We start from the raw sequence: 26,180 nt of genomic DNA, 5'->3' as shown, positions 1-26,180 counted from the left end.
GCCAACGACTGGAGGGGTTTCATTTTCAGTTTTTGCTCAGTGACATGTTTTTCTCTTACCCTTCATTTCCTTGGGTATAAAGGAGCTCCTTGATACAAAAAAATTATAGTTAGGAAATGCTGTCTATTAATTTAGTTGACATTTTTGAAAAATTCACACAGGATTTGGATGGAGGCAATTTGATACAAACTCCCAGTCTAGTTATAGTCAAGGCTTTCAACACTATCCCACATTCTGCATTATTGATAAACTAACCCAGCTAAATATAAAACCTCAAATAATTCTCTGAGTAGCAAATGGGCTAACAGACATGCCTTTAGAGGCACTGACAGACATTCCTTAACAAGCCTCATTGCCAGTTGATGTTTTTCAGAGCTCAGGCCTGAGTCTACTCTCTTCTTTGTATTTTCTGATGTCAGAGATAATATCAAGTATTTCTCTCTGTCTCTGTCTCTCTCTCTCTCTCTCTCTCTGTCTCTCACTTGCACCATCAGAAAGCAATCTTTATACAATAAAAAAATACCTAGGTATAGCCAATAAGATGTGTGACAGCTCACTGTGGCAAAGGTTGTACACTTCAGTTACACATCACTGGAAGATGTGTAGGGAGGTATATAAAGAAGGGTGGCATTGCACTCAGTTATTGGTGTAATGAAGGCTGTGAATTATGGATGCATTTTAGCCTTTTGCACATACTCAGTAGTTCTGTTACATACAAGGGAGTAGTCACCATTGTGACCACATGCTGGTGGATGTTCCACATACCATCTACCCCAGGACACAGGTCACATACTAACTGGTCTGCTTATAAGGTCTACATTATCCTTGTGTTGTGAGTTTGTTTTCATAAACTAACAAATTGTTTCATCTCATGTGTTGCAATGGCTATGGCAGCAACCTTTGGTGTGTGTTGATACTGTCTTTATTATACTAATATCACAGCCAGAGTCAATGATTACCAACAATCTACTCCTCCAGACAGTTGTTTGGACACAGTATGTGTATGTCATTCTTGATGTCAGTTACTTAAATAATGGACAGTCCTGATGTATGGACCTGATCACTAGACACGAGATATAGGTCACTCCACACATTTCAACATATTTAGATGCCACATATGTGAGCTAGTGGTCGACCCACTTGGTGATATAGGTATTATGGCCATATCTGCCAGTGTAGATTGAATACCTCAGTTTGGATTTGTGTAAAATGCCTTGGCTTGGTCAAGTTCTACAGGATGATAGTGTCATAATGCATGTTCTCAATGATGTCTTTGAAGGCATCTGACAGATGTAACAGACAGGGATGTACCATTAACAACTCACACATGTGTGTTGCACACAGCCAGGATATTACTAGTATCAATTTAGAAAAAGTCCATGATGGCATGTTGAGCTACCTGACATATGAGGACAGGCAGGATGTGTCTATACATGCATGCATCAGGCACTATCCCCCCAACTCAGATGGATACATGTTGATGTGCACCCTTCAGTGGGAACATAGTCCATGTGGAGGGTGTGTTGAACTGTGAAACCAGCTGTGTCAGATAGGCATATTTTCTGAGTCTCGCTATAAGTGATCTGTGATGTTGTCACAGCCCATTGATTCTGTGTGATAGGCCTGGATGAAGGTAAGACACTGCATACTGCCTATCTTGATCTGACCTGGAGTTTGGACACAGTCCCCCACTCAGGTATCATTGAGAAGCTCTCCTAGCATGGGATTAACGCTTACATCACTAGATGGTTAACATATTGGCTCACCGACAGAACACATGCTGTGAAAGTTGGTGAATCAACCTCTACTAGTAGAACTGTCACCACTGACATACCCCAAGGATCTGTGTTTGGCCCTCTGCTATTTGGAATCTATGTCTCGATAGTCCATGCTAACGTATATGGCCTTTGCCTTAACAAGTTTGCTGATTCTTGCATATTGGGTGCAATCATTGAAACCACCATAAGTTTAAATTTAGCATTTTACAAGTTGTCCATTGCAATGCAAGAGGAGGTGACCTAGTGAATAAAATAGAGATGATTGAATATGACTGGATTAATTATTTAAAGGCTGATAAAATGCCAGGATTGAATAGTACCAATAGTATTAAACCCATATTGAAAAACATCAATATGTGTATAAGTAGTATTTATTTTTATTTTTATCATAATATTTAGTATAATAATAGCTAGTATAGTTATTTGCAATACTTATAATATGTGATATATTTTTTATTTATATTTGGATTTTATTATAAGTTAATTTTATTTGGTCCTGGGTTTCTTTAGATATGTGTGTGTTGTTTTATTTTAACTGCATTTAGCTATTTAATAACTCATGTGATTTTAAGAATATGCATGATTGGGTGGTATAAATAGTTAAGCACTGTGAAGATACTGAGATGTGTAATTGCATTGCAAAAGAGTTTTATAACTCAAAAGCTTTGCTGTATTTTATTATTTTACTCATCAAAATAGTACCGGCGTTGAGCTCCTGTTGTTTTTTCTTAGATATTCTTGTTGCTCTGTCTTCAAGAGCTGTTTGGACATCAGGACTGGTTGGTTTTGCATGATAACATACTACAGGATGGGTTAACACAGACAAATGATTGGTATCAAAGCCACACAGTCTACAAATAAATGAAATATGCGTCATTATTTTGGCCTTCTGCAAAGTGGGATTCTACACTAATTACAGAATTGACAACACTCCCCCTATGCTGAAATCCAGTGGTGCAAGACCTGAGAACACTCATAGATAGCAATCTGAACGTCATCCACCATGTGTCCACAGTGGTATGGAAAAGTTACATCATACACCTCATAAGTCAGACCATCACATCCAGACCTGAGGATGATATAACAGCACTGTACTCAAACTTCATCAGAACACTAATAGAGTATATTGCTCCCTTTTGCATGTACCTCACAAGACACCTGGTCTAGCAGGTGGAGAGACCACAGGGGTTTCTCACCAAGAAAATTCAGGTCCTACAAACCAGGCCATGATGTATATGGATAGACTGAAAGTCCTGTCACTGTAATATGCATCATATAACATGAGGTGACTTGTGCCTGGCCTACAATCCAGTCTCTGACCCTGCCCTGAATGGAATACTGTACATTTGCACATCAACTATATCTGCTGACATTATCAGAGTCTGGTGAGGCAAGATGGTAATAGCAATGTCCCACATGCTGGTGCAAAATGCTCTCTGTAATGTCAAGCAAGTGCACATACACAAAACCCCTCAGATGACTGCAGTGAGAACAGAATCCCTACATTTCTAAGTGCACTGAGTAGAGAACTCTATATTTAAGGCAAGCATCACAACTCAAGTCTGACTTAGAGAGTGTCAGACAACAGTTTATAGGTGATGACATTAGCATTGTCTGGTGATGACAAAATGGTAATAGCAGTGTCATGCATGCTGGTGTAAAATTATCTCTTTAATGTCAAGCAAGTGCACAAAAACACATTCACCCAAGCTGACTGCAGTGAGATCAGAACCCCTACCTACCTAAGTAGAGAGAACTCAGCACTTTATGCATGCACCACAGCACAAGTCTGACTTTCAGAAGGCTGCAGGATAACTTTTATTGTCTATGTATTGTCATTCTAAAGCTGTTCATAGCATATAAAGCAACATTTGTTATTAATTTATGCAGTGTAGTTGATATATTTGTGAACAAGTACTGTGAGACCAGGGTTGCAGTGCATGCTGGGAGGTAAGAGAAGGATGTATTGTAAATATATGATATTTTCTTAGATAGGTCTTCATTTTTTTCTGTTTCCACATGTAGTTTCATGTCATGAACACTAAATGGGCAGTAATCAAAATTAATGCATGCTATTGTCCACTTTGCATAGTGCACCACTGAGCAGTGTGTTTGTGCAATGGTTGGCAAAGTGTTTGCACATGTGAGATTCACATTTCTACTGCTTTCCCTGCTTGTGCATAGTTAAGCAGTGTGCAAATGTGAGGCTCATTGCTAAAATTATGAGATTTAGTATTGTGTGTATAAATCACATATTCTGCTTTGCTAACTCTGTAGCAGAAGTTGTAAATGCATTGACACATTTCTTTTTGAGCCCAGATAATATTGTGTTTGAATCCAGGTGTATGTAATACTTTTAAATAAGTAGTAATAATGCAATGAAGTATAATTTATACTACATTCTATGTGTTTTACTGTATGTTAATGTAGCACAGAGTGTTTAATGACATCGCACTGAGGTAACCACACCAAGAAGAGCTTGTCACCATTGCTTGGCACTGGTGCACGAAGCAAAACTCAGCACAAACACAGGGGCCAAAAAGTGAGGGGCTCCATTGTTTTCTTTTTGGTACTTATGTGTGTTGTGTGTGATTCTATTTTTTTGACCAGACTATAAGTGTTAAAATGGGGTAGATAAGAAAGTGTTGAAATGGGGGGTCAGCAGGGGGAAGAACAAAGAGAACGCAATATCGGAGTGTGCAGTAGGGAGATTGGAACAAGCCATAGCTATCCATTTCTTAAACAGTATAAAATGAAAATATGTAAAGAATATTAGCTGAATTTAGACTGTCACCTCCACAAGGAGGGGTGACAAAAACACAATCATGTTGCATAGCCAATTAGACCAAATCAAGTGTGTCAAGAAGATATGTGTGCAAAATGTGCAGCTATGTATGGGATGTTTTTTTTTTTTTTTGGTGAACAGGTGCCCATTTTTTTTTATTTCAGTAAGAGAAGAATGCTGTGTATGGGAAGTTGATATTTCTGGGTCAGGTAAGTTGGGTAGGTGAGGAAGCAAATGCAAACAAACAGAAAAAACAAGACAAGACAAAAGGATGGTGAGGGACATAAAAGGTTGGGAAACACCATGATTTAAGGTGAGGGAGGAGACAACACAAGCTCATGCCCATCAAACATGGGGACAGTAAGAATCTAATCCTCATCTGCAGGACTGTCAACACTGTCCCCTTACTCCACTGGCTGCTGGAGTGCATGACATCCTCTCCTGCTATGGACCATGAGGTTGAGCAGCCTCTCCATCCAGTGTAGGAGTACACCAATAGTATAGTGCATGACCCTATGCACCAACCCTTGCATCTACTGGCGATTGAGGAAATCACCACCTCTGCCAGTACTCTCAGACAGTACTACTGCACCAGCTTTCGGGGTAGTGCTACCTGAGGGTGCAAGTAGTATAAGGGCAGTAGAGGCAGTACTGCCATGTTGGGTCCCAGATGTGTTGGGGTTTGGTGCTGGAGAGAGTGGAGCTGGGGCAGGCTGGCCCACTGAGGCTAGCCTACCTTACTCTGCTGCAAAGCATTAGTGATTTTGTTTCAGATGGATGACATGAAGACATTTTGATGACACATATTAGAAAATAAAAAAGAGATAATGGTTGGGGTGAGAGAAAAAAAGATAAAATTAGTACCATCACATGTGGCATACAATGCATTATCACAATAATACAACTATTTCATAGTATTACATTTAAGTATAAATCCTAACAACTGCAAACTATCATTATGAATTGCTCAACATAATCCTTGCAATGTGCATGCATTGCACATGCGCTTGGTCCAATTATACAGATTACAGTTAACAGCAGGGCATTTATGCCACTTGCATAGATTGTAATTTATGTCATATTACTAAAGAATTGCAGTATTGTATAGTAGTTACTTGTGGTATTTGAACCCACAACCTCTGATTACAGTCTTCCACTTGACTCCTAAATTAGGTTTGTGCTACAGACTCATACATGCATACTTGTTTTTACATTTAGGATATGCAAGCTTACTTTGCTACTACTGTATAGAAAACAAAAACATCTATATTTAACTTTTAAAGCTACAATAATACGTTTGTTGAGCCACATACATACCACTTGTTTCTCTCTGTCTCTCCAGATGATCAGCATGAGTCTGCCTATTCAACTCAATTTCAGGATTAGCTGTGAAAAGAAAAGAAAAGAAAAGAACAGTATGCATGCCAGCCTTGCATATATTTAGCATACTTACACAACTGTGGGATGCCACTAGTATAACACTTATCCAACCATTGACTGCACTGGCTTAGTATATCTCTCCTGCATCTTTTTAGGAAGTTGAAGTGGTCCCTACACTGTTTTCCAGTACATGGGATGCCAGCCTCACTGGATACAGACTTGGCCATACTATTCCAAGCCTCAGACTTGTGGGTTTGTGTGATGTTAAGTGGAGAGCAACAGTGCAGGGAGGAAAGCAATTTTTTGAAACTGGAAGGTTAATTTGACACTTGACATTAGTTTGAGGGGTGTCTGCTGCTGTGTTAGGTGATTTAACTTTGTTGACATGCAGTGGAGGCATGAAAGGTCTGACATGACACGTTTGTTTGGATAAATAGATTTTTACAGTGTGGGATTTAGATTCACACCTATTTGTCAGTGACAAAACATTTTCTTCCACAATGGTAATTTAAAATCTTTGCCATAGAAGAAGTGCCTCTCAGACATAGTCTGACATGGTCTGAAAAAACACCATTATTGGCAAGAAAGAGCTCACCATTCTGAATTAAAGTATTATTGTCTGTTTGCTGTGTTCGGTCCATATTGTTTTTTTTTTGTTGTTTACATCTGTTTGACTACGGGACCAATCATTCATTGTGATGTACCTACTGTTTTCTATTTTTGTTGTTCTTTAGGTGTTCCTGTCGACCATGACAGAAGGTGGCATTATAGAGCTGGATTATGTTCTAGGTGATGAAAGTTCCAGATCAGTTCATTTTGGGCATTTGGTTTGAGTCACACAAATTCCACTCTTAACTCAACAAGTTATTGAATGAGGAAAAAACAATAACACTGGTTGTAACAAGGCTAAAAACAAGAGCATTTAATGGAGTAAGCGCTTTCATGGATATGCCATTTTTAGCCTTGTTACAACCAGTGTTATTGTTTTTTCTTAGCACATTTTGCTTTTTCACTGGTTGTTTTATCGATTTGGGAGTTTTATTTAATAATATAAGTTATTGAATGAGTTGGGATGACAGAGGTGACTGGTTTTGATAAACAGAATTTTATTTCTGAGATTAGACTCTTATAGAATGAACTTTATAAGTTAAAGTGATTTCAGTGGCAGCACCTCCATTTGGAGGCATGTATTTATCATAAAGTTTTATCCAGAGGGCTTAGAATTTAGAAGATGCCCACTTATGGTGACACATATTCAAAATTGTTAGAGTGCTGGCAATGACTAAACGTGGAACTGGGTTTTAATTTTGTTAAGCTGCTTATTGACTTTTTTGCACCCTTTCAGTCTTCTTTATTGAATGATGTATGTTTGAGAAAGCAGCATCTTAAGGATATGGTCCCTTCTGAGGTATTTGACTCTGCAATTGATGGGTTAATTGATAATATTAGCTCTTTTGAACAATGATTAATTAATCAAAAAAGGGAGAAACTTGAGAGGGATATCTCAGATTTTAAGAGAAGGCATGTGTTTTCCTGGCCCAAGTCTAATGTTTCAAAAAATGCAGCAGCTAATGTTAAGTTCTATTGATCAAACTCCCCCAGCACCCTTGAACAATAAGCCTGTTCATGCTGTTTCCATGACTGCTTTGCCTTCGTCTGACACCCAAGTTGCAATGGCCCCACCTGTGAATGCTCAACAAGATGTTTGTAAGAAGACTAAAACATCAGCTGAGTTGCGAGTAGATTTTCCTTCTGTTCTGCTACTTATCCAGAATCCAGACTCTTGTCAAAAAGAATCATTCATTGAGTCAAGGAAGAAAGTGCAGGAAGCAGTGTCCAGATCCAGAAGCAGGATAATTCAGGACTACTAAAAAGTTGTGGGAGCATATGACAGGTCTTTAATTTATAATATTTCATCTAAAGTTTTGACTTTATCTCAGATTTCAGTGCTGGAGAAGGGTTTTACATTTATTCTAGTGTCTAGAGCTGATTTTACTGACACTGATTTGTCTCTGTAAATGTTTCCTTTTGATATACATTTTAACAGTATTTTTGCAGTTGGTTCTAGTGCACAAATATTTAAGAAATCTACTACATTTGTTCCTGTTTTGGATCCTCTGCTTGAAACTTTCTGTAAAACTTGTGAGAAAGACTTTTTATCAGCTTTTAATAGTGGAGGGACAAAGAACAATTTTTGCAATCTAAGGCAGTCTGAGTATGACACTGTTTGAATTGCAGAATGATGTTGAACTGTCTATTCGCTTAGCCAATAAGAGAGGAGTGACAGTGATAATGGACAGAGAGTTTTATGTGTATTCCATGCTTAAAATGTCTGACAGAAATGTGTATGAAACTGTGTATAACAGTGATACTGACATGATTCATTCTCTACAGATGAAGCTCAATGATTGTTTACTGAGTAGAGTAATTACTTTAGATTTGTTTGATTATTTTATGGTTTAGTCTCCTGTTGCACCAGTATTACATGGGCTACCAAAGATTCATAAAGACCCCACAGTCTACTGAAGAGACCGATTGTCTCAGGAAGGAGTTGTCTAACTGAGCCATCATTAATTTTTATTGAGAGACAGTTGAGGAAAATAGTTAATTCCTCTCCTACAATTTTGAGAGATTCAAAACAATTCATTGAGGACTTATATCAATCTGCTATTACTGACTTTTCAGCAATGTGTAATGGTCACTTCATATATATATATATATATATATATATATATATATATATATATATATATATATATATAAAGTCATTATTTACTGCAATCTCTAATGATCAGGGGATTGGATTTAGTAAAGTTATTTTTGGAGCAGCATAGTCAGTTTGATAGAGTTAGAATAGACCATGTCTATTTATTAATAGAGTTAATACTGGAGAAGAATGTTTTACTTTTTTAAGGGAATTATTGGCAGAGATAAAGTATAGCTAGGGGCTCTTCTTGTGCCAATAGCTATGTCAATTTAGTGATGCCTCAATGGGAAAATAGTTATGTTATGCATAATAATATCTTTATAGGTCTTAAGTTTTTCAGGAGATTTGTAGATTATATTTTTATGCTCTGGATAGGATCAGTGGATATATTACAAACATTTGTAGTCTATTTGCACAGTACAATGTTTTTAAAATTTACTGCAGAACATTCCTTGTCCATTATAGATTTTTTAGATGTTAGAGTAATGAGAGGTAATGATGAAACCTTCCATATTACACTTTTTAGGAAGAGTTGCTGCAACAATAATATTTTGAAGATAGACAGTATGTATCCCACACGTATTTTTAAAGATATATTGAGAGGGCAAGGGATAAGAGTTTTCAGGTTGTTAGATAGTGATAGTGATTTTAACCTGGATATGGTGACTTTAATGAATACGTTTTTGGAGAGAGGATATAGGAATGAAGAAATAGAGAGTATGGTGGTTAATGTTACAGCTATGAAACATAGCCATGTGTACCCCTATTTCTCTGGATCTGTGATGTCGTTAGAAAGCTATAAACCTATAAATGTTGGACAGAGTAGTTTAGTTCTAACTTATTCTAGTAATATTTATATGGTATGCCAGGTAATTTGAAGGAACTGGCCTATTCTCACCTTGGATGATAGAATTAGAGGTTTAGTAGGAGAACGTCTGCATTTTCTTTTTAAGAATAAAAGGAATTTGAAGAGTAGGCTGTGTTATGGTGTTAGGGGGACTATAGATCAGTCTTGTTCCCCTGCAGCTGTTCCATGCCAGAAGTGTAGCTCCTGTGTATACACTGATAGTACTGACTTTTTAGGCATCCTGTGTTATGTAAGGACTTGTTAAAGCAGATTGTTCCATTAAAAATTTGGTTGATTTGGATAACTGTGGGTATGTTCACCTTTTTATGTTGGGATGATGAACAGGACACTTAGAGAATGTGTTAGGAAGCATGTGGCAGCTATATGAAGGTTAGATGCAAGTACACTTGCTAAACATGTTTCTGAGAAGGATCCTTTTCATAGTTTTAAGTTTAAAGTTATTGAGTGTATAAGGGATGATTTATGGCTTGGATATATTAGGAACAAAATGGCATAGTGGGAGGCATACTGGATAATTAGGTTGCAGGCTGATAAACTTCCGACACTGAATGGGAATGTCTCTTTAAAACCTTTTCTCAAAGCACACAATTTAAGGAACTAAGTTTTATGAATGGTGTTAATGAATTGGAAGTAATTGTGGTGATGTCATCTGCTTTATTCAAGTCGTAGAATGTGATTAGTCAATTTGTGATCAATTGATTTATTTAATTGTTATTTAAGTGTGATGTTTTTTATGTTTTATTATTTTTTTATGTACATATAGTCTGAAGAAGCACCACTACTGATGAGATAGTACTCACCCTTCTGAATTAAAGTTTTATTGTCCATTCACTGTGTTTGACCTGTGTTGGTTTTTGCTTTTTTTGCATTCTGTATCATCATTTTTAAAATGTGTGAGCATATTAAATGGCAATAATATACAGTTGTCATGAAATGATGGGGGGATTGGATATTACTGAACAGAAACTGTGAAATGCATGCTACTTACTTACATCTAAAATCTTGATACAATTTCTTTTACACTTTGTAAGTCTAACCTAGCCGACACACCCACTGGAAGTAGGGGAATCTGAATTGCTGTTTTTTCCTTCTCCCTACCAGTAATCATTCACAGTTGCAATCCATTAGCATCAAACACTGAGGGAGTGTCTGCACTATTTTTACATTTGCTACGTGGAACTAAGTATTTGGTTTTCAGCAATTTTAATGAGTTCACACCTGACTTGCATTTTCACGGTGCTCACAGCCCTGAATCTATACTATAAAAAGGGAACTGTGTAGCTAGGGAACATGTAAGTAATGAGAATTATTTATGTGGATAACACAGAAGAAGTTATCATCATCTGCACAGAATACTACTGATCTTGATGAGGTATGCTTGCATTTTTCAGCTATATAGTGCATATGCTGAAATGTCAGTAAAAAAAATCTTTTAATATCTCTCCCTCTCTCTCTCTCTCTCTCTATATATATAGATATATAGATATATATATACATTAACAAATGCTACTTTTATCTGTATGCATTTCTTAGAAGTGTACTAATGGGATAGGCATGTTTGCCAGTCAATTTTACTTTCTCAGATGCACAGCCCTATTAACTGTCTTCACAAGTTCTAATATTACAACTGATTTTCTCTGTACGCTCTTCTATTGTTATTTCCATAAAATGTAAATGCCCTATATTGTCAATGACACAGAGGTGTTAGCCTTCTTGGATGGTTCATGCACATCTAGACGGGTGCTGGCCACAGGTAGAAATGACTGACAATTGCTTAAAATGGAATGTTCTGTGGTAAATGTGTGCACATGTTTCTGGGGCAGTTTATTTGATAGCACTTTTAGCATTTCACTGATGGTTTGTTAGAAAAATGTGTCATTTGCCTGTCGTCTGGGAGTCGGGGGAGCCAAGTCACATTTCGGTTTTGGCACAAACAAGATTTGGCTATTGTTACTGTCCTTGTTTTGGCTCCAATCTTGCTTTCTGTGTAATTCTAATGTGTTACAACGACACAATTCCTTTTTCTTGTATTTGAATATCTTGACTGTTGTATTTTTATCCAGTGGGTAACAGTCAGATAACTACCTTTTATGTGTTGTATCAAAGCAAGACAGTTATTTATGTGATACGTATGTGTATTATCCCACTTTTGTGTTTTATGTCACCTAGGACTATAGCACCCATGTGTCCAAATCCCCGTAACCTCCCTTTAGTGACCCTGAAAATTAAGTCATCATGGAAGGATTAAGTGTCATGGTGCCTTTCTGCTTATGAGGGGGAGGGGGATATGTCAGGCAGAATGCAAATTTGGCAGCAGATAGTTGCTGATGTGAATGCAGTAGGTGGCCAGAACAGGACACATGATCAGGGCCATGGATATGATTTCATTGGCCAGGAGGAGAGCAGCTGCAGTGGCCCATGAATTGATGGCTACTGGTGGGGGTGTGCTACAGAGCCACCACTGGCACCAAATGAAGAGTTCCTGTCCCCTGTCAGGGATCCAGATCGCTTGCTTTCGCCACCCCCTTAGATTAGTTCTCTGTGCCTCTGTCCAGTAGAGCCACTGAAGTGATCCCCGAGGTAAACGTTCTGTTTCCCATCCACTCATCAAGATTTCTTTTGAAGAGTGTTAGCAAGGAGCTCTGCCTAATGTAGATTGGGATCTTGTTCCAAAGCATGGGAAGTCTCTGGGACAGGAATCTACCCTCCAGCATGTCCTATTTATTGTTGTGGTGAGGTTTAGATCCCTAGAGCGTGTGGCTCGCGGGGATAAGGTTTTATTTAGGTGGAGCATGTCCGTCAATTCTGGGTTGGACATGGCCTTGTATGTCAAGCAGAGATCACCTCTGAGTTGGTGGTATGCAACTGAGTACAGCTGTAATTTCTTCAGTCGAGCTGCATAGAGTATCTGTTTGAGGCCAGTGATCCTCTTGGTGAGGTACTTCTGTGGCCTTTCCACCTATTGCAGGTGTCTTGTAAGGTACATTCCAAATGGGGCATTGTACTCTATGATGGATCTGATGAGTGATGAGTAGAGGGGTACAATGACCTCTTTTGATCTGTATGCGAACCCTTTTGTGATTAGGTGGGCCACGTAGAAGGATTTTCTAATCACTTTGGCAATGTGATTATCAAAGTTGAGATTACTATCTACTTGGGTCCCCAGATCCCTTATTATATCTTCCGTATTTAGGGGACTACCACCTATGTGCTAGCTTGTGGGTACTTTGTTTTTTCCAAACGGGATGACTATGCACTTTTTGGCATTTAGCTTGAGGCCATGATTTTGACACCAGGTATCCATCTCAGTGAGACCCTTTTGGAGGATGTCTGTGTCAGCCGGAGAGTTAATTATAGCCCCTAGTTTGCAGTCGTCTGTGAACTTGGTCAGCCATAGTCCTCCTGTGCTTGCTTGTACTTCTGAAAAGTATATGCTGAACAGGAGGGGTCCTAGGACTGAGCCTTGGGGAACTCCACTTGTAACCAATTTAGAGTTGAACCTAGCTCCCGCCACTCTCATCATGTGGGTTCTGTCCATGAGCCAGTTGGCAACCCATCTTGTGACATAGGGGTTTATGTTCAGGCTGGTGAGCTTGTCTATAATTCCAGAATGGGGAATGGTGTCGAAGGCCTTTACGAGGTCTAGGTAGGCTGTGTGTACCACCTTTCCCTCATCTATAGCCTTGTTAACTGTCTCAAAGAAGTTTACCAGGTTCAGGAGGTATGATCTGCCCTTAACAAAGCCGGACTGGGTAGGGTCCAGTGTTTGGAGGTTCCCAATGTCTCTGTTAATGAGTTCCATGATGATGCGCTCCATAGCCTTGCAGACCAAGTTAGTCAGGCTTATAGGGCAATAGTTCCCGGGTCTGTTGTGGCTCCACCTTTGTGGAGCGGAATAACTGCTGCTGTGCGCCACTCTATGGGTATGTAGCCTGTGGAGAGGCTGAGTTTGAACAGTGTATTTAGGTGAGGGGTTAGTTCGTCTTTGAGCTCGTGTAGGACGCAGCCTGGGATACGGTCTGGTCCCATTGATGCTGTGTTTTTGGCTTTGGAAAGGGCTGTTTTAACCTGAGTGTCTGTGATTCCAGGGACTCTACATTCTTCTGGTATGGTTATGGGCCCTCTTGGGGGTGAGAGGGGGTGAAGTTTGTGCTGAACCTGTCTGCCAGGATGTTGGCAACATCGGTCGGTTCAGTGAATTTTGTGCCATTCTGCACTAACTCCGAGCAGATCTGAGCATTGCCACTTAGATTCTTGACATAGCTAAAGAATGTCTTGTGGTTATCTTTGGAGTCCTTCACAATTTTTCTTTCAAAGCTCACCTTGGATGATTTTATGAAGGATCGTAGTTTCATGCTGATACTGATCAGGTGTGTCTTCCCTTCTTGGGATTTTACTCTTTTCTGTGCTAGTTTCCTCCTTCTATTGTATAGCTTGTTTATGGCAGGAGTCCACCAGACTGGTTTCCTTTTCTTGGAGGAGTGAGTCTTGGTTTTGCTTGGGATGGCATGATCCATGCATTCTTGTAGGTGCCCATAGAATGCATTAGTAAAGATTTCTGCAGCTTGGACAGCGTTATCCTTCAGCATGGGGGCTTTGAAACTTTCCACCTCGGTCTTACATAATGTGAAGTTTGCTTTTGAAAAGTTTTTCACTGTGGTTTTCTTGTCCGGGGGTGAGGGCGAATGTGGTTATCCAAAGTGATTTGTTTATGGTCAGATCTAACCAGCGAGGGGTTGACCTCCGGTGTGGAACACCGGTCGCCCATGTTGGTGATGACCAGGTCCAATATGTTGTCACCTCTGGTGGGAGTGTTGACCAGTTGAACCAGGATTTTTAAGTTTATAAATTCTAGGAAATGTTGGGCAAGGGAGTTAGTACTTGAGTAGTTCTCCCAGTTAATATTTGGATAATTGAAATCAGCCAATATTTGGGTGTTTGGTAGGACCTGTATGGTTCCCAGTGTTTCCAGGAACATGGAATGGGGGTCCTGGGACATGATGGGTGATCTGTAGCAAGCTATAATTTGAATTGCAGCTTTGCCCATTGTTAGTTACACATGGATGATCTCTGAAGCATTGTGCTGTGCCACTAACCTGGAGGTGTGGGTATCCTTGATGAATATGGATACGCCCCCACCTTTTGTATTTCGGTTTGGGTTCTGTAGCCGAAATGTATGATATGAGTTGTAGCCTGGTAGAGCTGGGGTGCTCTCTGGAGCCTTAAACCAGGTTTCTGTTACTACACATATATTGATTTTCTCCATACTGAGGAGTGCCTCGAGTGCATGGTTCAGACTTGTGGCATTGAGTAGCACTACCCTCAGTTTTTTGTTACTTGTGCTATTTACGGCAGTAGGTTTGTCTTTTGAGCCTTGCCTAAAAAAGGCACTATGGGGGTGGCAAGAGCCTTGGCCAGTATTCGAAAGCCTAAGAGTGACAGGTGCAAGCTGTCTCTAGCGAAGCAGCGTGGCTTGTCGAGCATGTCATCCCAGGTGGACAGACACTGGATCCCCTTTGAATGACACCAGAAACTTAGACAATTGTTGAACTTGAGAATTTTTTCTTTATACCGTGGTATCATTCTTGGTGAGGGCAGGATGCTACTTAGTGTCAGGGTCATACCGGCCTGGGCTACATGATCAGAGAGCTCTTCCATGTCTCTTTTAATGTAGTCCAGAGAGGTACAGCTCAGGTCATTCACACAACATGGACAATGACAGAGTCATATTTGTACTTGTTTTGTAGTGACCTGAATGCTTGTGTTATGTGGTAGATGCTGATGCCCGACAGGCAGCTAACAGCAACCTTCTCCTTATTCAGCCTAGTGAGTGGGACATCAGTGTGCCTGACTATAGAGTCACCTATTACTAGTATGTTGGGTATGTTATTTTGCCTTAGGGGCTATGATTGTGTGGTACACTGGTTTTATGAAGTATGTGTTTCATGGTTTGTGTTGGGGGGGTGGAAGCTGCGTGGATGTTTGCTTTGGCGATCTCTGTTGGTTTTGCAGGTTTTTATTTAGAGCCTCCGAATATGTTTTCATGTATTTATCTGTGTTTTTTTTCCAGTGCTGCTTTAATGGGTTTATGTGAGACTGGTGGTGTGATGCAAGTGTTTCTCTTCTCCTCTTGACTCTTTGATCCAGTCTTGGGTTGAGAGAGCTTAGCCTCCAGTTTGGCTATATAATTGCATCTCTTGCATGTATTAGTGTTTGGTGGCCAGAGGAGGGAGTTGTCTGTGTACATGAGGCAGTTGTAACATTGCCTCAAAATGCCCAGATTCACCAGTTGGACTGGAGAGTACACCTGAAACTGCCCTTTGGACATGCCTGGATAGGTACAGTGAACTGCTTTACTGGATGATTGGTAATGTTGAATAGAGAGCCTTGTCCTTTTGTGCAGTACAGGAGGGTCTAGTGCTATGGTTTATAAGTGCTTGCTATAAGTTTTAAGTGCCAGGCTGAGAAATGAGTGGCTTGAGTGCTTAAGTTGAAAGTTTGTCTAGTTCCAAGAGAAAAATTAAAGAGGAGACTTTGTGGACCTGGCCACTAGGCCTACACCAACTCATTCCAGTGAGCCCTCAAATATTGGACAGATGAAGGGTGAGACACTCAATCAGGGCAGTGTGGTTACTCTGGCATCAGTGCCTGTTGATTCTGGCCATAGCCAAAGTGTGGGTGAGGTGCCACACAGGAGGGTTGTTAGGGGTGCTCAGAGTTGAATTACTGTCCAACCTCTGCCTGATCCAGGGTTGTCTTCCTGTGCCACTTGACATATATTTAGGGCCATCATGGAGGTGAAGGCATATTCCAATAGCTCCTCTAGAGAAATGCTTTGGGTTGTAGATGTGGCACAGGGTGACATGCATGACTGCCTCCACAATGTTGCCGATTAAATAGATTGGATGAAAGACACATTGGAATGGGCTGTGTCTGTGACAGAACATCTGCTGGGAGGGGACAGCATCCATGTGGATGTAGGTCAACCACATCATCTGATTTTAGCCAATGTGGCTATGCCTGATCATTTTCCCATAATGGAACTACTTCCACTGCTCTGTCCATGATTGAGGTGTCCACACCCAGATGTGGCAGGCCATGGGGTTGTAGTCCTGGACATCCTCATGTGGGGAATGCATCCAGCAGACATCAGTCATGTTCAGGTAGCAGCAGTGCATCTGACCGTGGACGTGGGCATGCCAGTACCACTTCTTGACAGAGCCAGTTCTTACGGCTGGGTACAACAACAATGAACTGCCACCTCTACCATGCGTGACTCACACCTGTCTAACATACTAAGACACAGAGCTTGCACAGAGCTAGGCTGTGTTCTTGCAGACACGCACACACCAATTTCACCTGGAGGGGCCATACAGACACACGCACAACAGTTACATGGTTCATCAGTGAAGCTTAAGCTCATTCTGTCTCACTGGACTTTTGTTACTTTATAGGTTCATAGGTGTTTACTAGAATAATGACCACAAGGGCATTTTTAAGCCTAGCCATGCATTCCAAATCTCTGACAAGTTCTGATACCCTTGATAAGTGTAAGCATGGGCCTGGGAGATGAACCATTTACAGGTTACCTATATCCATTAGAGACATAGGTGCCAAACCAGGGATGATGTTCCGGTTTCCTATTCAGTTGTCCAAGTTGCACTTGACTTGGATTAGGGAAGAACTCTGCTTCACATGGATGGGGAGCCTGTTCCATAGATGTGGTAGTCTCTGGGATACATACCTGTCTCCCCAGCAGGCCCTATTTATATCACAGGCAAGGTTTAAGTCTTTAGAATGGGTAATTCTGGTGCTGTTTGTCTTGTGGATATGCAGGAGGTCCATCAGAGTGGGGTCTGACAATGTCCTGTATGCCAGGCATAGATCTCACTTCAAAAGCCTGTAGGGGATAGAATACAGGGATGGGGCCTTGAGGCGATCTGCACAGGACATTTTACTTATGCCCTGTATTCTTTTTGTGAGGAAGTTCTGTGGACATTCCAATTGTTGGATATGCCTGGTTAGATACATGCCAAACGGGGCATTGTACTCAATGATAGGTGTGATGAATGTCGAATACAGTGCATCGATGACTTCCTTGGACATAGATGCCATACCTTTGTTTATAAGTTGTGCAACATAGAATGATTTACTCATGACTGTAGACATGTGATTGGCAAAGGTTAGATTACAATCTATGTGTGTCCCTAAGTACCTGACTACTAGGTCAACTCTAAGGGGGGCATTGTCAATATGATAGCTACCAGGGATGGATGACTTCCCGAAGGATACTATTATGCAATTCTTGATATTTAGTTTTAGTCCATGAGTCTGAAACCAGTTGTTTGTCTGTATTAGACCCTCCTGTAGAACATTTGTGTCAGTGTGAGATTCAATGACCACTCCTAATTTGCAATTATCTGCAAATTTAGTCATCCAGAGACCACTGACATTTCCCTTCACATCTGAGAAGTAAATGCCAGAAAGAAGCTTTCCAAGGACTGATCTCTGAGGGACTCCACTTATGACTGGCCTCTTTGTAGAGGAGGACTGTTCAATTTTAACATCCTGTGTCTGTCTGTGAGCCAGTTGTCTATCCACTAGGTGACATATGGGTTTGTACCTAACCTCTTGAGTCTGTCAACAATGCCCAAGTGGGCATTATGTCAAATGCCTTGGGCAAGTCATGGTAGGCAGTATGAATGATTTTTCCTCATCCATTGCTTTTGTGACCTTCTCAAAGAAGTCCACTGGGTTGAGTAGGCATGATCTACCCTTGACAAAACTAAAGTGGGTGGGTCCAGTGTCTGCAGGATTACTATATCTCTACTGATCATCTCCATGATAATTCTTTCCATGGAATTACATATAAGACTAGTGAGACGTATGGGTGTGTAGTTTCCAGGGTCTGTAGATGGCCCAGCTTTGTGCAGAGGGAAGAGTGTTGCCTTTCTCCATTCATGAGGCATAAAGCCTGTTTGGAGGCTACAGTTAAATAGTAATTCCAGAGGCCCTGATAAGTCATGTTTCATGCTATTTAGAAGGCATCCTGGGATATTGTCTGGTTCCATTGATGCAGTGTTCTTGGACTTAGAGACAGCACTAAGGACGTGTTCCCTAGTGATAGTAGGTGGAGTTATATTTGATGATATTTCCTTAGGGAAGGTTGAGGTTGATAGAGGGGTAAAGTTGGAGCTGAATTTATCACCCAGGAGGTTTGCTTTGTCTTCTGGCTCAGTATTGGTGGCTCCATTTACAATAAGCTTTGTACACAATTGTGTATTGCCTATGAGGTTGCAGACATAGCTAAAGAATGCTTTGGGGTTGTCCTTGTCCGGGGAGGCCAGACATGCCTCAAATTTGGCTTTTGTAGACTTTATTTGTCCTTTGAGTTATTTGTTTAGTTTGATGAGAGTGCTTTTATCCTGCTGGGGGGTTCACCTCCTAATTTTTGCCATGATTTTCTTCCTCCTGTTATACAGCCTATTGATTTGTGATTGCACCAGAGTGGCTTGTTTTTTTGAGTTACTTTGGTACATCTTCCTGGTGTGTCCACTTGCCTCTGTGCAGCTATTAACATGCTTGTGCAGGGTTTCTGTGAGCTGTTTTCCATAGGCGGCAGTGTTCTCAGGTTTTATGGGGGCTTGACATTTTGCCATTTTCTCACTTTTTAACAGGAGGTTAGCCTAAGAATAGTTCCTGAATATTCCAGGTTTAGCTGGGGGTCCATGTTTTATTTTTACTTCAAAGAAGACCATTGTGTGGTCTGACCTTACTAAGGAAGGCATTACAGTAGAGGGTTTGCAGCAGTCTCTCTTGTTACTGAGGACCAGATCCAGTATATTTGCACCCCTGGTTGGTGTATTGACTATCTGGTCAAGGGAATCTATGTTTACAAAATCCAGGAATCTCTGTGCCAGTGTGTGGTGTCATATAGGATTCCCAATTAATAGTGGGGTAATTAAAGTCACCCATGAATATGGTATTGGGTTGGATGGGTAGTGTTTCTAATAAGTTTAAATGCATGGTATGGATTTCCTGGGTCATAGAGGGGGACCTATAGCTTGCAAGGAAGTAGTATTGGATTTTACTTATAGTGATTATCCAAATCTCTGCCTGCTTCTTTTTCTTACTCACATGCACTCACTTAGCTTTTGCATCAGCCTAGGTTTCCTACTCCACCAAACTGTGCCATATTCTTGATTTTATCTTTTGGATTCAGGGATACATAAGCTTTGTGGCCGATGTTCGGGGTGCATAGCTGACTTAGTGCTTTGTATATATGTGTGTATGATGTTGTTTTGCTAATTATTCTTTTGACATATTTTTTTGTTAGAAAATTAGACAGTTGATAGAATTTAAACATGTATTGCATTAGTTTTTTAAGAATCTTCTGAGGCTTGTGAAGGCTGAAATTGAAATTTCTCATTACATTCTAACTTTTCTCTTTAATGATTTTCTTGTACAAAAGTATGAGGGCAAACTGAGGACATCCAGTGACCGTCAATATTTTTGAGAGGTATGAATATGTGAATCTTTGATGCCTGAGGCCTATTACTTGATAGAGGACACATGCAGTCACATAAGTCTCTGCTGTCATATGTTAAAGTCATTGCTGTACAAATCACCCACCTTTTACTTGCTTACATTACTAATTAATGACATGCAAGTGTGTGCCATTCAATCATATTATTACACAAGTCTGTTTTAACACTCCAGGTTCAACACTTACCTTGTAAATCCAGCAGTTGCTACAGTTTTAGTTCAGGGCTGAGTCTGTCTGGTGCTAGGAGTGCACAGCTATTATATGGGTAGGTAAAGGTTGTGAGCATTGCCTGGCATCAATGTTACTATATGTGTTTGCATAAGATGAATGTTTTAGCCCCTTGGGGGGGAGTAAGTCTGGTATAAATTGCCTCTTAGCCAATGTAAAGGCATATTGAGAACATCTATGTCTGCCTACACCCAGAGCAGCTGCTGGTTCCCCCTCTGACTACTCACTTATATGTGACTGTGATGACCTTACCAATGGTGGTGGGATGTGTGCCACTACCCCTTGTTGATCCTGCTGAAGCTGCTTTCTCAGGGATGCTGTTGTGAAGCATGGCACAGACAGTGAGGATTTCAATATATTTACGTGGATTGTACTTCAGGGGTCCCCCAGATGCATCTAGGCACTGGGACTATGACTTCAGTAGCCAAAACACACACTCTGTGATACTTCTGGTTCAGAGTATGCCTCATTATGGCATCCTTCAGGGTGTGCATGTGTACATTTCTGATGGGCATCATCTGCCATGGTTCCAATACATAACCTGCATCCCCAGTAAATGACCCTGTGGGATATCACCCCTCCTGAACATCTGATACAGTTGTGAGGTGTGCCAGATATGTGAGTCATGATAACTGCCTTTGTTGCCAGCACACACACTCAAGATGATTTCCATAGCATTACACATGACTTGGCAAGTAATAGAGTGGAAACCCTTTCTATTTCTGTAGATCCTTCCCTTTTCCCTGGGTGGTGCCTTGATTTCTGTACGTGTATAATCTATGGCACCCTGTACTTCACAGTAGTGTGCTACAGGGCAGAACTCAGGAATTGATGGTGGATACTGGATGTTGATGCTTGTGACACCCCCAGCATGTCCCTGTTGATCTCTGAAATGTTCCTTTACTAAAATTCTAAGTGTTACACATACCATTGCCCCACTGATATGGGTTCCCCTCAGTTTGTCCTAAATCTGAGTTGAGATGACAGAGGTTGCAGAGTTCCTGTAGTGTGTCTCTATCTATCCTTTCGTACCCTACAGTTTCCATGTTATACAGATTGTGATATGTTTACTGGGGTCTGAAAACTCTTCTCCTTCTTGGCCATGGTCTGTTAGCAGCAGCAGCATAGATATCAGCCTGTTGCACATACACATGAACTAGAGCAGCAGCAGGCCCAAATATTCTTTCTGTGTAGTCTCTTTTCTGTGGTTGTATTCTAATAGGTTTTGGTATTAGAGGCAAAAACCTGCACTGAGAGTACACGATTACTTTATACATTGTTGAATAGCTCCTCCATTTTGGATTGTTTGATAGCATACAATTCAGCTGCTTATGCTGTAATTAGCATACCATGGTGTTTACAGTGGCTGTGTAGCTCTATACACTGTGTAGAGCTGCTTACTGAATACACAACAGTATGCTACCTTTTGCTCATTTCGCCGCAATGTGCACACTGTGTTGGCAGACCATGTAGGGTTTATTGAATCTGCTATAATATTTATTTATATTATCATACATTTTATATTTCTCTAAATATCTGAACAAACAAGTAACACATGCAAAACTGCTTAGCCTCATATGAAAGCTCTCATCTGGATGAACAAAATGCTGCTGATAGCATGTGTGCAATATGAGTATTTGTGACATATTGTACTTTGTTTACAAAATGTTATACATTCGTTAGTTACTGTGTTTACTGTGACTTATAAAGTCCAGTTTAAGATCTACAATCTAAAGAATGCTATCATCATAAAACGCACGTTGTGTTAAAAGTTTAAAATGTACATTTCTTTAGTAATCACTATAGTTACAAAGATAACAGAATGAATTAAAAAACTCCTATGAATCTTGTATAAAAGAAATATTTTAACTATTTTCTTAATTATCTAGAGTGACGTGTGTTATATTTCCGCCTATATCTATTACTGGCCAATAATCTGGGTTAGCTAAATATTTATGTATTTTAGGATGCCAAAAAAAGACTCCCAGTTTTGGGAAAGGCACCTACATCTGTAAAAGGAGATAGCATTTTCACTTAGACAATTCAGCAGTTTGTCAATGTTTTTTTAAATGCTTTTAAAATATTAAATGGCTTGTAACTGCTTCCATCTGATTAATTGCAAAACCCAATTCCATAGTCAATGAAAATCACAACCAACAGTCCCACCTTCTTTAACAGTTTTCAAAAGCTTAACATCGGTCATTGCTTTCAGATTAGTTAACGCTGTCCTCTCATAATACTTTAAGTAAAAAAATGGGTTTCCAGAAAGCAGGGACATCAGTTCTCTAATATCATCTTTGTATAATTTCTGAAAAAAAACTTCTAAAGTTCTCAGAAAAGGATAATTAAAAGTACTCATTTCTAATAGAGTTCTGTTTGGTAACAAATCAGTTACCTTCTTCTTAACAAAGATTCAGTTCAAGTTTGGTTTCCATAGATATAGACAAAAGTTCTGTTAAAGTCTCAATCAAATCCACTTGTTGATCAGGCATAAAATACAAGACATAATTCATGGTGACTCTGAAACTAGGCATTTAATGAAGACGATATCTGTTTAAATAGTTTTACTAATTCCTTTCCCTCCTTCTCCTGTTGTTGTGCTGGCCCCTGTTATTCTCAAAGGGATTATTAAAGGTCCTGCACTGGAAAGGATGCTAATTCTCAAACAATTCTTCTTGCATTCTCTGCTGCTGCATTACCAGATTATGATTGCTTCCATAATCTACCATCTATTGTTTCTTTGCTGTTATACTTTTGATCCTCATGATATTGAAAGTGGAAACACATCTTCTCAAAAAGTAGATTCTGATGTAAGATATAATATTGCAAATATTCACAGATGTTGCTCCTCTGACCTAATTATTTTTAAAAGAATCAACTTTAATATTATTGGAGTAGATAAAACCATTCATATAAACTTTTATATCATGCTTAATTGTTTTACATTTTCTCTCCATATTTGCAAGTTTTTTTCTTTCGATATTTCTCAACAGAAGTTCATATTCATCCCGTAATTTACTATGGTTGTCTGCTGATCTGAACTTATACTATAGATTAGTAGATTCAGTGTTTAGTTGATCTATTGTTTGTGATGTTGTAATATAGTATGATAAGTTACAATGTTGATGTTTTTAAAACACTTAGCTAAATCCTTATATAAAGGATGTTCAAAACCTTTAAAAGGCATAGACCTTTCTATGCAATTTTTTTCCGCACATTCTCTGAAGTAAACAGTATCACAACCCAATACCTTATTTTTTCCATTTTTTTTTATCTGGATTCTTTAATTAAAACAGAAATATCTCCCTTAGAAGAATGTAAAGGTTGTGCTTGATTAAAAGGATTGTAATTAGTGAGGTCAGAAGGGTTTTTAAGTAACTCCATAATAACTTCTCATGCATATCATTTTATAAAACTGTGGTTAATACAGTTTGGGTTTCATTTGGGACTTTGTAGAATACATAAAGATGAGTGGGACATTTATAAAGGTACCACAGCATGTACAACTTTGCGTTCACTTTGTAGTAGTCTTTTTTGCATGCAACAGTCAGAACTAGGTGCTAAATAGTGCTCTAGCTTGAAGACATGACATACCACGTCAGTCTGGATCTACAGTCATGCTGAATGTTACAGAGGCAGTCTGTGAGAGAGAAATGTTCTCTCTCTCTCCAAGAGTCACCTCCAGGAAACAGCTATATGCTGAGTGATTCAATAAATTTCTCAGCTTTGTAGGTCAGCATGGATGGTCCCACCACACTGATGCTTTTGCTTTGTTCAGCTACCTAACATAAGAGGACTATGAGGATTGGAGGTGGGTGGAGCCACTAAACATCAGAAAATACTCTAAACATAAGTGCCATAATGGTATGGACAGCAGTAGAGGGATCAGGTGGGGGATAAACTGGACATCAGGAATTACTCTAATGTAACTGCCATAATGGGACTGATGGCAGTACAGAGATGTGGGAGAGATGAAAGTGCCATGACAGCACTAACAGCAGTATGGGGATTGGAAGTGTGTGAAATACTTGACACCAGGGTAAGTAGACATGTGTTTTAATGGCACTTCAACTGTAGTGATGATTGGGAAATAGGGGAATCATGGGAAGGTAGACAAGTCAAGGATAGGTACAGTGACTGGTGTGTGTGTGTGTGTGTGTGTGTATGTTTCCATTTGAATATGTACTTGTACGTGTGTGTGTGTGTGTGTGTGTGTGTGTGTGTGTGTGTGTGTGTGTGTGTGTGTGTGTGTGTTGAAGAGTGACTGGGGGGAATGTCAATGCTTACATGAGTAGCAGTTTACTACCATGAAATGCAGATTATTAATGATCTGCATGTTGCAGTAGCAAGTACGATTCAGGCACATACAGATTTGGTACTGATAAGGTGATTCCTCATCAGAGCTAACTTGTCTCAGAACTGCAAAATTCCATGTCATGAGAGAGAAAATAATGATCTGATGGATATTGCTGATATCAAATCACCATATACCTGTATCTTGTCAGACTCTATGTATCTAGGCTTTCTAAAACAGTTAACAGGATATTTTTTTAATTTATTCTTTGCTTGACTTGATTTTCAAAAAACATCTTTTTTGTATTACAGATGAATATTTTAAGCAAAAAAGGGTGGTAGCTATAATGGTTTAAGTATCCTCTATTTTGCTAATTTACCTTGTGGGAAAATAAACTCGTGTACAGACTTGGAATTTTCTAAATGTGTGAAGTATTACAAGCAGTTTATTGTGACTGCTTTCTTTTAATTGGGGTGGCACAGCAAATAATTTTCAACATTTTACAAATACAATGTATTTTGTCTGTTCTTTTCTTTTTCATTTACATGGGACAATTGACAGACAGAGTACAATCTTTGGGATGCTGATATTTCCTTTAATACTCGGGGTAGGATATGTAATTTGAGAATTCATAGAAAAGTCCACTTTTGTTACTATTATTTATATAATCATAGCTACCAGCCCTGTTAGAAAAAGTAAAATGTCAAGCAAAGTTAGGGCATTATAATTTCTAGACAATTCTGATGATAAATATTTTTCTTGAAATGTGCATTTAAAGAGGTTACAAAAGAATTATGGTAGAATTCATAGCTAATTGCACTGTTAGGAAAAGCAGAGCTTGCATTCAGCCCACTTTTAAATGTGGGGACGCCATGAATGAAGTTAATGAATATGAAAACAATTTTAATTGTACTTTTAGTTTAAATGCACTTGTGTATAGTGATGAAATCAGGAACATTTTGTTGGAAGGTTGTACTTGATGATAGAGAGCAGTCTAAGATTATTGGGGGCTATCTCATTATTTGTTAATAAAACTAAATTAACTTAAGCATTTTCATGAAATGAGGCCTGCTATATTTGAAGGCAGACATACATGCATAGAAATATTTCTAGCACGGACATTGATACTCTTCTAGCCTGTCAAGATACCAAAACACTTGTTGCCATAAAAAGTGTCTAGGCTGTTCCTAAAAATATCTAAACTAGTACTTGCTTTAATGTAATTTTGTAGTCTGTTTCATGCAGTCAGCTGCTCTCTCAGAGAACCAATTAGTACAGTTCTTATTCCTATAGAATCTTCTGCATAGGTTGTCTGGTTGTCTGATGATTCTCTAGTACTTTTTGATAACCTCAAATATTCCCGAGATAGTTGCTTCTAAATGTCCTATATACTTGAATAAGACTTCCTCTTAGATATCTATAAGAGATAGTGTACAAGTTCAGATATTTTAGTCTTTCATAATACTTACATTTTTACATCCATGGATGCCCTTGGTATATTTCTGCTGTACTCTTTCCAGTGAACTCATGCTTGTTTTCTTATAAGTTTTTCATTTTGTTATTCCATACTCAAGTATGAGTCTAATATAACTAA

Source organism: Protopterus annectens, chromosome 2.part0 (assembly GCF_019279795.1).
Source record: "Protopterus annectens isolate FY-2018-M chromosome 2.part0, PAN1.0, whole genome shotgun sequence".
NCBI classification, from domain to species: Eukaryota; Metazoa; Chordata; order Ceratodontiformes; family Protopteridae; genus Protopterus; species Protopterus annectens.
This window is presented reverse-complemented; position numbering follows the sequence as displayed.